General features: G+C 36.9%; 1 long non-coding RNA gene across 2 annotated transcripts; it reads left to right on the top strand.

Annotated features, from left to right (window-relative positions):
- The first annotated feature begins 243 nt into the window (after positions 1-243).
- Positions 244-15,467, top strand: LOC136846142 (uncharacterized). Of its 2 annotated transcripts, XR_010855328.1 has the most exons (4): positions 410-545; positions 7,537-7,661; positions 8,779-8,949; positions 12,269-13,643. It is a non-coding gene; the product is annotated as an uncharacterized lncRNA (long non-coding RNA). The 2 variants fall into 2 exon arrangements; XR_010855329.1 differs by lacking the exon at positions 7,537-7,661 and having other exon boundaries at positions 244-545; positions 12,269-15,467.
- The last annotated feature ends 1,998 nt before the right edge of the window (positions 15,468-17,465 follow it).

Below are 17,465 nucleotides of genomic sequence, written 5' to 3'. Positions count from 1 at the left end.
GAGCCTAAAAATTATGAAACTGCTGAAACCAGGGTCTCTATAACTGGTAAACTATATATATATATATATATATATATATATATATATATATATATATATATATATATATATATATATATAATATATATATATATATATATATATATATATATATATATATATATATATATATATATATTAATCTTCAGCTGTTCTTGTCCCTCTTTGATCGCAACTTTGTGGAAGGGAAACGAGCCTAAATATTACGAAGCTGCTGAAGCCAGAGTCTGTAACACGCGCACACACACACACATATACATATATAGATATGTATATATGTATAATTTTGACCCTTTTACATAGTAAAATCCCTTTTATACATCTATGGATATCCTTTTTATAAAAGGAGCATCTGGCAACCGTTTTGACAGCTAACCGGCTGGTAGTTTGACAGTTGCATGCTTCGGCTCCATCTGTCATCTTCCTATCTGAAACTTACTTCAAACGCCGGTATATTCATGACGACTTATAGTGAATATATGCCCCCTTTCCCATCTGATGACACCGTAAGTTAATTTATGTTGCTTCTGCCGGTTGCTTGACCATTATGTTAGCTTAGATAGGCTTTTAGGGCGTGTAAGCAATAAGTGACAACTGGGAGCCAAAGTTAATGGCGAAGAATACTTATGTCCTTTACATTAGTATCGTTACTCCAAAATTAGAGCATAGTCCAGCTTTACTCCCTAACATTTAGCTTAGGGTATGGTTCCCTGATGAGCATAGGCTAGGCTAGGGCCTAGGCTCGTTAGCTTAGGGTATGGTTCCGTAATGAGCATAGGCTAGGCTAGGGCCCCTAGGCTAGTTATAACCACCAAAGTGTAGGTTGCTTAATTCCTTTGTTATATTTACACGCTGGTATGGATGTTTAATTTAATGAAAATCCTGAAAAATAAACTAAAATATGGATGTATTGAAAAAAATACCAAGTAAAACAATATGGACAGAATGAAGGGATTGTGATTTACGCCCATTTTGGGGACTTCAGTGTTGGTGAAACCCCCCCTACTCCACGTTTGCCACCAGGTTGTGGCAAATCCAGGTGAAAACGTCAGAAAAAGAAATCACAGTTTATGGTAGCTGGTAATAAAGTCAGGAAAAGAGTATTCTAACCTAACCCTATAACCTAACCTAACCTACCTAACCCAACTCAACCTAACCTAACCTAACCTAACTTAACTTAACTTAGTGATTACTGGCCACCATAAATTGACTTTTTGGTGAATGTCCAGAAGAACTCCGCATGCATAAAGTACCAAAATTAAAAGTAAAATGCAATATTTTTCATATTTAAAGCGTTTTAGACCACTTCTTATGATGAGGAAACACCCACAATTTTGCCATATTAGCTATGGAGGGGGTTGGGGGACAGGTATTGTCTAACCTTATAAGTCAAAAGTCGAAAATCATTCGATGGGGAACTAGTTTTTCTGAGAAACATTACACTCTTTCCGAGAAACATTACAGCAAAAAACCTCATTTTCGAACTAACTCCAGTAAGATTTCGAGGATGCCGATTAGATAATCATTAATATCTCGGATATGGTGAATCTCCTCAAAAAAGTGTTCAGAGACAAAGTTTTATTATTTTATATTGTGAAAATTATAGTGTGACCTATTTTCTTATATCTCACCGCGGAGTTGTTCTGGACATTGACCGACTTTTTTCCCTATCCAAATTTTTTTTTTTTTTTGTGACTTTATTACTGGCCACTGGTTAGGGCATGGCATCCTAGACTAGGTTAGCTTAAGGCGAGCCTGGTTAGGTCATATTCCTCTGAAATGCCTGCTAGGTCTGCAGCAGACCCTAGTCTCACTGTGTTAGCTCTGGAAATGTTATGAAACTTACTTTACAGTGACATTGTCTGGTATAGCCTAGCCTGATGCTCTCTGGGTGCAGTGTAATGTCCACTCACTCTTGAACCCATTCTCTCAGATCTTGCCCGGATAGTCCCATGTCCTTTCCAGCGGACATGTAGAATTTGAAGTCCTCGTTTTGTTGGGCTCTGGTATTAGCCATCTTGACATAATGGTTATATGAAAAAATCCTCCTTACAGTCGTAGACTAACTTAGTATTTTACTTTGGTACATTATATTAATACCACAACTTTATATTGGCGTTATATTGTGCTTTTAATTCTGTTTAATGTTTCAAATGAAAATCATACAAAAATCAATTGCAAAATGACTCTCCATAGGGGCTAAGTCCTGTCGGTGCACCTTGCGTGGTGCACATTTGGCATTACTGAAGGTTGGTTGCCATGCCCTTTCAGTCCCTAGCTGTGGATGCTTCCATTCTTGCTTTCTTTCTTCCATCTTGCTGTCCAATCACTCCAACTCCTTTTCACTTTCTCAAATGCTGAAAGAGTCCCAGTGCTGGGCTGTATGCCAAGTTTTCATAAATCATATTGCAAATTTACTGCTACTGAGATATTTATCTCTTGCTTAACATTCATTCCTTTGGGGCTGGTGTGAAACATGATGCTTTTGAGAGGGGATTTGGTATCTCTCATGCTGATGTTACACAAGCCGTGTGACTACTTGGTAACCTGCTGCTCTTGAAACGGTTCAAGAATGCCCATGAATGCTTTCTAGTAATGTTAGTCAATTTATGATTTAGTTAGCCCGGGAATGTTGAGGTGCAAATGATTGTTGGCATACCTCTGTAGCCTACCTGAGTGTATACATGTTGAGGTTTAGCTGTAGAGGGCATAGGAAAATGTGAAAATTAGCCCCAGCTTTGTGGTGATTATTTCAAGTAGCTAATCATCACCATGACTAGACAGCAACAAGTTTGCTAGATTCCAAGGAATAGGGTTAATGTACTACCACTTTTATTTTGGCTATATTGCTGTCATGTATGAGACATGAGTGCAAGACTTATACAGGCATGTATTTTAAAGGTCACTTCAAGGCAGGAACACAAAGGGGTACTGGGTACTTGTAAAACTGTGCCCCTCAGCAGCTTGAGATGGCGAACCAGTATTTGGTTACCAGCAAAGTCTGATGAGTTTTTACTGTTTCAGTAAATGAGTGGTTTATGCTTGCAGTTTGATTGTATATTACAGCTGGAGACTTATGCTTAAGGGGTTTTATGAAACAATTTAAAATTCATGAAAACTGCTACAGACTAGCTGGGTAATACTTTTGAATTGTAAGGTAAAGAGGGAGTTCATAGAGGGCAAAACCCCTTCCCCCCTCCCCTCCCATCATTTAATGTAATATAACCTTACCTAATTGTATAATGAAGCTAAATTAAGAGGAAGGCTCCTCTCTGCTAAAAGATTTTAATGAGCAAGAATGCCGTTGCAGCCTTTGCATATCAATAAGTGGCTCTCCTAAAGACCAGAGGTCAAACAGTACTGGATGATATAGATATTATTAGCTATGCAAGCTATAGCATGCTGTAGAGGGTTGCATAATGTTGTGTGCTTGTTTATTGTAATTTGCACTGTTCTACCGTTTTATCAGTTGATAACCCTGTATTGTGGCATTTCAAGGTTTAAGTAGTATACATATTTTAATCTACTAGTAATGATTTCGAAATCATTCACCCGGATGTCTGTTCATGATCTCATCTGCCCCAAGGACAACTTTTTCCCTGGTTGTTTGTAGGGCAAATCTTCCATTCTTACAAATTTAGCTCAGGAGACTTTTAGTGTTCGTTTTACTTTTTATGGAGAATCCCTATTGAGAAACCCAAGTTGATCTAAATATTTTTTATAAATATAGATTTTAACCTTGGCAGTTCATATAATCCCTTGTTTGTATTGTAAATTGTTTTTTTTTTTTCACTGTAAACTTCAATTTTTGTTTTACCTTCCCAATAAATGTACAGTATTGTAAATAACGTAAGATATTATAAATTTCCTTTGTTATTATCACCCTTACTCAACTTTGCCACCTAATTATGATTATATTCTTTGTATTAACTATGAAAACTAATATCTGTTATGTTTGAGAATGTTGGTTTGAAGGAACGACAAAATGCTTTGTCAATAATATGTGGTGTTTTTTTAATGTATGCTCTTCTTTCCAATTATTCTGTAAGTCTTTTGGCCTTACCAAGAGCCCCTTCCCTTGGGTCCTTGCTCTGACAAGGGACCCTTCTGCTCCTGCTGTTGACCAAGTCTTCACTGATGTAGCAGTAGGTTGAATGAGATGCAACAAAGTGGTAGAGGAAGTCGTTCTGCTATTTCCCCCCATCTGCCTCCCATGCTGTCCTAGCCCTTGATTTCTGTCATAGCTATGGGGCAGCAAAGGCATGGATAGTTGGGACTCTCTTCTGGGTTATCCTTTGTAATTTCTCTGTAGTGTTCTGTATGAAGGATACTGGCTTTGCTCATCCTTTTTAGGGACCATGTGCCAAGAGAAAGTTGTTGGGACAGTCACAATTGCTCATGTCTGTACATCTGCAAGACTTCTTTTGGATATCTTTTTGAGTTGTTATGGGAAGGACAGGTTTTGTTTGTTAGTGTTTCATTCAGATTTTGGTTACAGCATTTTAGTATTTTCATGATAATTGTTTCAGTTGCTACTGCCTTGTGTTAGTTCATAGGGTTGAGCAATTGGTGCCATTCTACAGATGGATTCCTTTCCACTGTGTTGCACTTGTCTTTGTGTGTGTTAGGGCACAGCCCATATCCCTGCACCATCAGGTCTTGTGGCATATTTACCCTCACAAAATTCCATCGCTGAATTGGTCTCTGCGCAGTATACCTGTCAGCTTGTTAATCATTACAGTGTTGCCGGAGCCATGGTTACTGTAGGACATGAATGTTGAATTATTCAATCCTGAAGATGGAAACCCAAATCACTTTTCATTTTGTACCCTCTCGTGCTTGTAGTTCCTGAGTTTTCACATATCACGTGTACTTTATATTTTAGGGTGTCCAAGGGTATTTGTGGCTTAAGTTGACTGTATGTTTATTGGTATTTGTGCTTTCTGCTGCCTCTGCATTGGCCAGGGGTCTGCACAGTCCTGTGCCTATGATTCTCAGTTCCTATATAATTTATGGTTACTTGGTCAGTGAGCCATTTTTTCTGGCATAGAACTGGTCAGTTTTCTGTGTGGAATTTCTGGGTAGGTAGAGGGCTCTCTGTGTGGATTATAGGACAGTATCTCACAGCACTCATACATAGCTATTGGCTTGTAAGTCTTGTGCTAGGTATGACCTGTACATGGTACTACCTGTTCGCATACTTGGGTATGACCAGTGCGTGTTTTCTGATGTCAGTGTGTGCCATATTACTTTGACTCGTGGTTGTCATGCTGGATTTTCATGTGCAATTGGTACTGACTTGAGGTATTCATTTACCAGCCCTTTTTTCTCCCATGGTAGCATTTCACACAATCCTGGATTGATGTACATGGTGGGTACAAGCTCTGTTGCTTAATATCTGCCTGCACACGTGGGTTTTATGTTTTGGACTATTGGAGCCCATATTGGTGTCAAGGAATTCCTCTCATTGAGTTGTGGCTCAAAGATGTTTATGCAATATTAGATAATTATTTTGATGATATATTTGCCACTGGTTCATATAGAAGTTTCATAATTACACTGCATTAAAGATATTAGGTGAAATATACAATATGTTTATATAAAATATATAAATATTTAATAAGTTGATATTATTGACAACATGTCAGGAAATTTGGCACCTGATGAATTATTAAAGCATACGTAACTTAGTAGCTAGTTAATATAAAGGTTGTCAGATAAGCTTGAAGAAGGACTGCGGTTTCTGTTACTGCATAAATGGAACACTGGCTGGCTCTGTGCATGGATCTTGGTTGCTGAATCCACTATCTGAACTGTCCCTTGTAATAAGAAATAACCAACAACAACAAGCTGTGAACAAATATCTTAAATTAATACTTTAAAAGTAATAGGAGCTTTGTGTTCCACAGATAAACAATACATTTTAGAAACTTTACATCAAACATTTAACACATTAAGCATTAACACACTAAACATTTAACACACAATGATAACACATTTTGTCACTTATGATATAACAAGAGTGATCTCACACTTTATCACAAAAGAACCATCACCAAACACCAATCACTCTCTGTGCCGCCACGAAATACTCACGTTTGAGGGTTGGATGCGTGGCGAGGATGGAATGACAAAAATATGCAGAGAGAGCTCAAAAGTGAATTCTTTGTTTACTTAACCAACAATTAGATATTGGACAACAAGGCTATTTGAAAGAAAGCAATGTTCCCGATACAACTGCCAATTCAACAATGGGGGCTTATCCTGACAATTGGTTTTACCCAGAATACCAGGCATTGACCAGCAATGTATTGGACCATTATCATTGTTATCTGATCTTTAGGGTGATTAACAGCATTCACCACTCCCAGTTTCAGGGTGACCCTGATGTCTCCTCATTGGTTTCAAACTGAGTGGTACGCAAATCTGCTGACTCTCATGGTTGAAGCATCTTGAGAGATCCCCCCTTGCTCACTCTCCTATGTTGGCTACACATTCAGAGGTATCACTAGGCAGTGCACTTCTGCTGCATTGTGTGAGACATTATCCAGTGTATCCTGCTAGAGGGAGGCTTTTCTCACAGGACTACAGGGAAGATTTCTGACTACCTCTGTCGTTCCTCTGGGAACCTGTACCAAGGAAATTTGTCCATCTTTTAGGTTTGATTTTATAGAAGGGATCTCTCTGGTTTTAGCATCTGTTCCATGAATTGGAGACTAACTCATCCACATACATCAAAACAAGCCCCTGCCAGTCTCCGCTGTGAAAAGCTGTCGCTCAGTCTGGTTGAGATAGCCTACGAAGTCAGGGCATTGGACTCTCTCTAGCCTTTTTGAAGAATTATTTGGTATATCAGGTAATAAGGGCAGGTGTCTGGCATAGACAAACAACTTATGCCTCTTGTCTACTTGAGGGATGTCACCCACAAACTTTGGATACCTTGTCTTGGAGACCTGGTTTGGCAAGTCAACAAATAGTGTCAGCTCGAAGCTCCAGCATGGCAGAAAAGTATCCTTCACATACTTTAGCTTAGTATAAGGCAGGTGGTATAAATTCGGAGTGACTGGGCTGACCACTTTCCTTTCTGCCTTTGGAGCAGCATCTAGGCCAAAGCATCTGCTGGAGTCACGTCAGATACAATTAACTACCCTTTGAGCATCCATTCTTAGTTTAGTTTCTAAAATGCATCTCCTCCCACTTCCTCTTAATAAATGGGGCCAGTGGGTAAGAACTTATTTTGAGCCCACTACTTGGTATTAGCCAGGCACCCTGTCTCACCCCCATAACCACTAGTTTAACATTCTTGTTACCAAGCTCAATGATCACTCACTCCAGGTCTTGCTGATGATAATCATGTTTAAAAGGCTCTGGTTTGTGTACCTAGGAAAAATACAAATTAGTACTTTCAAAACTTTGGTATATGTTGAAGGTAATATGCATTTTTCCATTGCCCTACTCCTGGAGAGAAACTTACATTGTGTTTTTGTACACTGCCAGGTACCCACATCCCACCCAGCAAGGAAGACTGCCAAATTTTAAACCTAGTCTCCAAGCTTCAGCCAACCTTGGGTTTGCCAGAAATATTTCCATAAAGTGACTTGGTTTTGTATACATAGAGTGGGGTTTGTATATATAGAAAAGATGCTTTTCTCCAATATTTGCTATGGTATTTTTAACTGTTATAAATCTTTAGGTTGGTAGTACTGTTACCTGAATGTTTTATAAAAATGTGTGCTAAATCACAACTCTTCATATTGGATATGGGATATTGTGCATTGTAGTACTTATTGTAGAGTTAAGAGTTCATGCCTTGTAGTTGCTGGTGTATCTTTGGAAATGCCATAATTGGTCAAGTTCTGCTGTAACCTGTCCATTGAATCTCAGTAGCATGTCTTACACTGTACCAGGATATTACACTTCTAGGCCGTAAATGATTACTTTAGTTTATTGAAAGGCATCAGTGTTGTCTACTTGAATCCTGGCCAGTTATGTACTCTAGGGTTATCTGGTACCATTTAGCAAGGTTGTCTCCACATTATAAGTGTTTAGTTTTGTGTTCTGACCTTGATGGGTTCTTTGAGCTGCCAGTGTAGTGGATTTAGGATGGGGTTATACAGTTAGGTGGAGTAAGCATAATGAAATTCATGTTACCAGAAATGCATGATGTATTAAGGTTAGATTTTAGAGACAGCTGGGGAGTAGATAATGCATTAAAAACCTTATGCTCAGTGTTTAACCTGATTAAGTATTGATAGTGGACTTTTAAATGCTTACCATTGAGAGACTGAGTGAAAGTTACTGCGAGGAGGGACATCATTTCTTGTTTTCTGTATTTTTAAGTAATGATTGTACCATATTTTTATGAACAATAAAGAACATTGAAATGTAAAAAGGCAGATGTAGGTAGAATAATGCTGTATTTTTTTCCAGAATAGGTAAGTATGTATGTTTGCACTATCATAGGGAAGATGTTACAGTAGGGAAGGCCTGCTGTTGCTTCGTAATGCTTGAGCCTTTAGGATTAAGCTGTAGCGATCTCCATTTATTGTTGCTCTTATTCTCTCTGCTATGGTCATTTTAATCAGTGGGTATTTGCTTAGCTAAGCAGTGACCTTGCTTGTTTGTTCTCTAAGAATTTGTGTTCAGTTTGAATAACAATAATACCTGTAGTATTAGGATGATTATTGCATAAATCCATGCCTTTGAAAGACAGTTTTGAAAAACCTTCTTTTATTGCAGATCTTACGTCAAGGTAAACTGTCTTTACATGAAGACTCATTGAGACGACTTGTGATATATTTTGTTGAGAAGAAACTGGAGGACATCCTTTTTTCCAAGAATGATAATATTGAAAATCATTGTCAGGGACACAAGTATGATGCTGAGAAAGGAAATGCTGTTGTCATTGACGTGAGTACGATAACATACTTATTTGGATTTCGGTTGTGAATAAAGTACAAAAAGTGAAAGGAAAAAAAGATTGTATAGAATCCATTAGTAAGGAAGAGGTAATCTTTGTAAGAACAGGGGAGGATTTAGAGCGAGAAGAAACTATGCTAAGTCCATTTGCCCAACAAAAGAAAGGTAGAAAAATTTAATGTGAATAGGAAGTAAGGATGAATATACCTGCAAAAGAATATGTAAAGGTATGTATTGAATTAGTAAGGTTGATGAAGTTTGATGGAGGAAAAGCATTCTGAACTGACAAGAAGGTATTTGGTAGCTCTTGCCAATGAATCCATGAAATCTGTAAAGCTGCTGCGAAGTTGGATAAGGGAAGGGGATGTGAAAGAAAACTGTTTTGGGTGATGTTTTGTGGATGGCGCACTGTTGATTAGTTATGATAAAAAGTTAGACTAGTAAAATAGTTGGAAAGCATCAAGTAGAATATAATGTTAGACTAAGCAAGTTCTAATTATGGAAGCCAGGTTGGTGTGAGAAAGGGAGGTTATAGTCCTGCATGTATGTGATTGGACTTGAATTGTAGTGAAAGCACAAGCACGTACCCGTAATTTTTTCCTTTCTCTCTTATTTAGCATCTTCAGTGTAATTTTCATATTTCCATAGTTACCATTTTAAACCTTAACAAAAATTGTCAAATTATTCAGATCTTTCATATTTGCTGACCTTATTTTTTCATTACATTTACAATATACTCTCAGGTAAAAAGTTTGGTGGTCTTATTTTTGAAAGTTTCAAACAAGTTTTTTAACATTCTTTTCTCCATATACAAAAGTGAATTAGGATCATCAGTCAGCAGTCCTGTACCACGCTCCTGCAAAAAAATCTGATAAGCAAACCATTGTAGGGTTTACATCTCGTTTTGTCACTGTTTCAAAGTCTTTTAAATATTTTTTGTAAATTATGTTCTTATCTTACATTTTCTGAGAAGCAACTCGAACCAAAACGATGTTCTTTTGGAAGAGAGACTAAAGTATATCAGATGCATATTTCCTACAGCTGCTCAAAAGGAAACTTATTTTTTTTGTTATTTTCATCACATAGATTCATTTGTATTAAGTATTTGATGACTACACCAAAAAACTCTCTGCTGTTCTTGTCTATATATTATTAACATACTTCCAAATCTTATTCATCGAACAGAGGATACACTGACTTGAGCTAACAGTAATTCCACAGCTCTATTGTAAACTAATCAGTACTTAACACTTGACATTTGATTTAAGAGGTTCCTAAAAAAGTGATCACATCTGAAATGGTCGCATAGGAAAAAATGATCATAGCATGGAAGCTGATTAGTACAGAAGTCCATAATATGAGGCCTGTTAAGTAGACGTGTTACTTATATTTCTCATTCTGAAAATTATCAGCTTCATGAGGGTTGCCATTTGGTGTCTTTTGCCTGCCATTAGTTCACCTCATGTGGTGCACTGTAGGCATTACTTAAGGGTCTTCACAGCATCAGCCCCTAGCTGCAACCCCAACCTCTGTCATTCCTTTTACTGTACCTTGTTTGTATTCTTTCTTTCGTTCGACTTCCCACTCTCTTAATTATTTCGTAGTGCAACTGCAAGGTTTTCCTCGTTACACCTCCTGACTGTCAATTTCCCTCGCAGCACAGAATGACCTTGTAGGTCCCAGTGCTTGGCCTAAATCCTGTATTTTATTCCATACCTGCTATTAGAAGGTACTTTCAGCTTAATCTTTGCTTTACATTTAAGCAAGTCTATAATGGTACCCCTAGTCATGCCATACCCCACTAGGTCAGTTATCCCTGATGTCAGTCCTTTATTGGAGGCAGGAGAATGCCAGAGCTACGTCAGGCAAGTCATTCAGTTTATTGTTGAAACCAGTCATGCTTTCTGTGACTTTGCTATACCAGACTTTCCTTAGTGCTGAACTATCTCACCATCCTTGTCCATGTGGTAGTCAACTGAGTGAATGTTAGGTAAGATTCATGTAATATCAGTTGTCATATTAAAACCTGTTATTTTCATACATGCCAAACAGTCATAGTAACCACCCAGCCTCCCCATAATCCTGTTAGGAAATGAATAATGGAGTTCCAAAAACCTTACTTATTTCGGGGGGGGGGGGGAGTTAAAAGAAAAGATGAGATAGGCAGATAAACCAGAAACAACTTTCTAATTTATTTTCCCTTTTTCTCAACTGCCAGCTGAGCCTGCAGCTCATAGCTTATGGCTATAATAATGTTACAGTATTTCTATATATATATATATATATATAACTGGTATTATGAAGATTTCCATATTAAAATGTGTAAATTGCAATTAAAATTTTTTTTAGTAAAATTTTTATAAAAGTAACTGCAGTTTTTCTTCACTTGAAACAATTGTGCAAATTTTTTGAAAGGGCAAATGGACTTCGCTCCTAGTTTTTGAGTTGCAGCAATATTTGACAACTTGAGATATGTAAATGAGTTTATACTAGTAAAACCAGAAGTTTAGAGTTTAATGGTTTTTTGAGACCTCTTCTTTGTGTAGACAAATATTCTTATAGTAAAGATATCTCAACTTTTTTTTCTGAATTGTGCTTTATTCCTTAAGTTATTATTTTCTATTAAAATGTGTGGTATTGAGTGTTTTGACATGTTTTGTAGCATGAATACTTTTTGTATGTACTGTTCATCATAATGTATACCCACATGTAGAGTTTTCAGTTATGGTACTGTACACTGTTTGACAATTTAAGGAATATAGAGCATAAATGTCAGCTTTGAGACAGTGTTTCTCCAGTGCTTAAGACAATGAAGAGAGGGAGTTGGAGTGGCTGAACAGAAAGATTGAACAAATGGAAGAGGAATGGAGGGAAAGTAAGAGGCTAAAAAAGTGGGTGCAGTTGGGGGCCAAAGGGATTGGCAAACAGCTTTAGTAACACCTACAGTGCATCACATGAGGTTTGCTGTAGGTATCATATTACTAAAGATGGATTGCTGCATCCCTTTGCCCCTCAGCTTTTACTTAACGTCCTTCAATCTTTCTGTCCAACCATTCTTAACTCCCTTTCTTCAGTGTCTTGAGCACTGAATGAACGAAAGTGCCTCAGTGCTTGGCTTCATAACGACAGTTTTTTCTATTTTTATATATCACTCATATTAACTCAGTATGGATGAGATCTCATGTCTCCTTATTTGTGGACAAGTATTCGTCAAAAGTTATTGTAATATATTTTATTTGTTAAGTTGGTACATCTTCATACATTTTATAATTGAGCCTGTAACACTTGTGGCATAATGTTTATATTTCAGCATATGATGACGACAAATGTGAAGATGGCAATGAAAACTTCATCAAGGAAGCTTTCCCGTGACTTATCCCCCAGAACAGGAACGAGAGGAGGAGGATGGAGCAAGAATCGTAGACAGGAACAGCTACTGGTCTTCAAAAGGAGGAGGAGGATGATGGAGCAAGAATCGTAGACAGGAACAGCTACTGGTCTTGGAGACGACTTGCCGCAATTGGTAAACTCGAAGGTCCTGCAACATCACAACCTCCATTTCTTCCTCGTGTAAAGGGAGAGAGAGGAGTCCAAGCTCAAAGGCAAGCAGAGCTCCCATACGGTGGGTTCGAAACCACCACACTGAGCAAGAGAACCCTCCTCTGTCTCAAGCTCTACAACGTTTGAAAGCCTAAAATATTACAGCAGTCTAAGTAACTGTGTGGCTATATATTCCAGCATACTCTATGTCCTCATTACGTACAAGAACTTTTTGGTTGCCATGCAGAGGAGGACAACAGAAGACGATGATCTGGGCAGGAGTTGCACTGACAGCTGATGCAAAGTGGGGGAGGGAAGCCAGGGAAATACACAGTTGTGGTCTGCAGCAAAAGATGGAGGAGAAGGATCAACTTCTGCAGATTCAGCGTTGAATGCAGGGGTGTTAGCTACGACACACTGCAACGAAGCACGCACACCCGAATCAAAATCATGTGGCTGAACATTGCTCGTTGGCTGTCGCTCTAAAAGTGAGTCTGCTCGTTGGCTGTCGCTCTAAAAGTGAGTCTTCTTCCTTACAGTTACTGTGTATTCTTCCACCCAACATCTCTTGAAAGGAAGATAGACTGCAATACAGCATACGACGAAGAGTACGAAGGCAGCAATGAAAACTTCACTGGGACTTCTCATCCTCCAGAACAAGAATGAGGAGGAGGGAGTGTAGGAACCCCACCCTCCCCAAAGATGGAGTAAGAACCATAGACAGGAACAGCTACTGGTTTTGGAGAAGACTTGCCGAATTGGTAAACTCTAAGGTCCTTCAACATCACAACCTCCACTACTACCTCATGTAAAGGGGGTGGGGATTCCATGCTCGAAGGCAAGCAGAGTTCTTGTGTGAAGGGTTCGAATCAACTGCACTGAGCAAGAGAACCCTCCTTTGTCTCAAGCTCCACAACATCTGAAAGACTTAAAACATTACAACATTCCAAGTAACTGTGTAGACAATAAATATAAAAACTGCTTTACAACACTTCCATATATGCAGACTGCTGAAGGTTTGCATGTTGGGGAAAAATACAAATTACAGTATACTTAAAATTTGTCATTTTGCAGCAATTAATGATTAATGATGCCATGTAAAAATACTATGTACATTAAAGAGAAATACAAAATCACAATTTTAACATGCTTCTTATTTCAATTGTAATGTGAATAAGAGGCCAATCTGAAAGGCAAAAGTTCCTCAGAGGGATTATGAAATAAGAGTGTCAAAGATGGTCTTAGGTCAACAACACGACATGTGAGGTGCACTGATGGTACTACCTTTATGGGCTGTTTCTGACATTGAAATTATTTATTAATAGTGGGGGGCTAAACATTACTGCCTCTGCCTCCAGGAAGCTCTGCAAACTGGGAAGGAGATAAAGCTTCAACACCACACATCAGACTCCCTTTCTCCCAACCTGTCTCCAATACTCACATGGAGACATGCACAATCATCAATGTCTGGAAAAGGCTTTGGTCAGCTGCATCAATCCCCTTAAAGACAATAATAATTCAGCATCCTTCCTAGCTGGGGTACTGGACCTCTTTATATACCAGGTACTGAACTCCCTAATTGACTTACCCATTTTGAAAATAACTGTTGAGTCAGTTGAAACACTTACATCCCTAGAAAACACCCCAAAGTGACCTACTTTAAGAATTTAGAGTAAAATGTATTCAGCCTGTTAACAACGCTGTAAAAAACTAACAATTGCGTAACGTGAGGTACTGAATGCCAGGGAACATTTTTAATTGAAAAAACTAAACACAATGTAAACCAGGCAAATGACCTTTGATTTCTACACTGTCACAATCTCAGAAAAATACTGCCAATATTTATTTAATTAAAAGGATGTCTTCAATTACATTTAGTGTAATTTCTTCCAGAAAACCTGCTATAAATGCTACCAATATGGCAAATCTGAAATGACCTATGTAAGGGCTAAGCAGGTGCTGCAGATTCTCATGAAAACCTGTCTTCTCTTGAAAACATGTGTTGCAATGTTATTCATATGACTAATAAAAAGTTAACTTTGCTTTCTTATTATCTGTCACATAAAGAGATGCATAGGCAGCAAAAAATCCCAAAGAGGCCACATGGCCAACAGAAATGAATGAAAAAAGGAATCAAGGACACTCAATACTTAGACTATCCACAATAAGGGCTTGAATACATATGTGAACCATCCCGTTCATGAACTCTAGAAAATTGTAACCTAAATAAATCAAGTCTCTCATGAAATAGTCGTTACCTCTTCCTAACACTATGCCTTCAATACAGTTATTGAAATACATCTTCACATGGAAGTAAAACTAACAATTTATAACAAATTAACCAAAAGGCTAAACTTAGAAGAAACTTAAATATTTGACACATCAAAATACTGTATATCAAATTGATAAAAAGTTTTCTGTGACAGCACATTAAACAGAGTTTTCTAACCAAGACAAATGTATCAAACTACCATTACAGGAAATAAATGTCAATGCATACTTATAAAAGTAATTAGTTTTTAGACTTAACATGAGAAGCTTAAACCTCCTGGCCTTTGTACCTTTTACAAAATACTACTGAGGATTATGCAACAAATTTTTCACATAGAAGCATACCAAAAATTCATCCTACATTAGATGATTGCAAAACATGCTTTACATTATATTAATTTTCAACTTAATAATTGTTCACACTTTTTTACATCTGACAAATTTCCTTTTATAATCACAAACTTTAAAAAGAACAAAGTTATAGATAACAATCCAACCAAAATACACTCACATTTCCTATACAAACAGTAAGTTAATCTGAGATGATTAATATCACTTTTGAAGTTTCCTAAAAAGATAAAATATACATGTATATTCAAGCTAGCGTGCATGCCATATATGACTATAAAAACCACTTGTGTGGCTCACTCTAAAAAAAAAAAAAATAAATATGATGATTTTATCTCTGTTCTTCAGGAGCTTCAAACGTCAAGGCAGGATTCTTCAGGTAAAACCAAAGCTGAAACTGTAAAGAAAAATGTTAAATTATAGCACTGCCATTAGCTATACTGATGTCTTTACGATATATACAAAATAATGAAACATTTCCTAATTATTTTTCCTTAAAATTCTACAGAACTTCCATAAATTCATACTACTGTACATATTTTTTGGTCATTCTTTAATAACACCAATATCTTATCTAAGGAATTACAACTCAACAACTGAATAAACAGGAAACATTCTGATAAAATTTCCTGTGGGATTTGTCTTAGACTTGACATTCCCTGTCAACTGAAATTTAGAAAATCTCATAAAATCTGTTTAACTGTTATTGCTCACTTGCATTCTTTGTGCTCTATACTTAAGAATACTTCTTTATAATTTCCGAACTGCTCTCTCAATACATTTTTTGGCTTTGTAAAGCTAAATTTTCTGATGCAGTACAGCTGTCTATTAGAATGTCTAGAGCCTGAAGTATTTTATACAATGAAGGAAGACATTTTCTCCTTTTTAACCTTGCATTCAGCTCATCAACCAAAGGTTCCAATCTTAATTAAAAAGGTGAAACTGGAGCAAGGTCAGATTTTACAGAAATGAGAAAGGTCAGTCAGAAGGCAAGGGGAATGGATAAAAAGTAAAAGAATGCATTATAGTTATGACCAAAGGGAGCAATCACACAAGACTACTTAGGTTACACAAACATAAACAAATATCACTATAAGTGAAAGGTTTGATGTTTGTATGAACAAATAACAAAACAAGAATTCCCAGTATTATTTAAACCAATTTAACTAAATACTGATGCTATCTGAAACAGTATCCATCAACTACAGAAATCCTGAACTAAACACTGACTTTTTAAACTGAATTAGAGTTTGGCCATAACTGCAGGGGAGAATAATATTAAACTATATAATGATAATCAACTGACAAAAGACATTTAGGGGATCTTGATGAATGGGCCACCAGAAGTGAGTGAAAATAGGAATCAAGGTAACAGAGTTCCACACACAGATCAGACTCTCCTCAAGGAAGGCTTGCGTATGTAATGTGAATCATATAGTTTTTCTTTAAGCACTTTAGAAAATAGTGACCTGAATAAGTATCATCTCACATGAAACAGCCATTGCATCTTCCTAATGTGATGCCCTGAGTGCAGTAATGGAAATATGTTTCACATGAAGATACAAACCTAAAATCCTATAACAAATTAACTGAGTAAAAGAATAAGCTTTGAAAGAATTTAAATGTTTCCTCTGACCCAATTAAGTACTGTATCTCAAATTTATTAAGTTTTTTTTAGTGAAACTAGCACATTAAATTATACTTTTTCTAAACAAGTCACCAGTATCAAACTACTATCACAAACTTTGAGATTTTGAAGATTCATCAAGCTAACCATAACACAATCATATTTCCTGAAAAAATGGTAAATTCATATGAGAAGAATAACAACTCTGAAAACTATACATGAATATAAAAACCAAACAATGCGCTCAGACTTGACAAATATTTTACAAATGATTTTATTTCCATTCCTAAGCAGCTTTAAACTTCAAGGCAGGAGTCTTCTGGTAAAACCAAAGTCAATATCTGTAATGAAAAATATACATTTTTAGTATTGACATTAGTAATATTTAATGGTATACTGTAGTATATCATTAGTACTACTTAAATGATTATGATATACTATATACAAACTCCTTGAAACTCTTCATAATTTTCCCTTAAAACTACGTACCAAACTTCCATGAATTCATACTCTTAAAAATATTCACTCATTCTGTAAACATAAAACCATTATTTTATGTTATGAATTGTAACTCAATAATTGGAAGAACAGAAAATTTTGATTCTGATAGGATTTCTCTGAGACACTTTCTCTTAAACTCACATTCCCTGTTGGCTGAAATTTGGGCACCCACATAACACCTGTTTAACTGTTATGGCTGACACATATTCTTAACACTCAT

The sequence above is a fragment of the Macrobrachium rosenbergii genome, chromosome 14 (genome assembly GCF_040412425.1).
Source record: "Macrobrachium rosenbergii isolate ZJJX-2024 chromosome 14, ASM4041242v1, whole genome shotgun sequence".
Taxonomy (NCBI): Eukaryota; Metazoa; Arthropoda; class Malacostraca; order Decapoda; family Palaemonidae; genus Macrobrachium; species Macrobrachium rosenbergii.
Note: the sequence above shows the minus strand (reverse complement) of the source record. Positions and strands in the feature narration are given on the sequence as shown.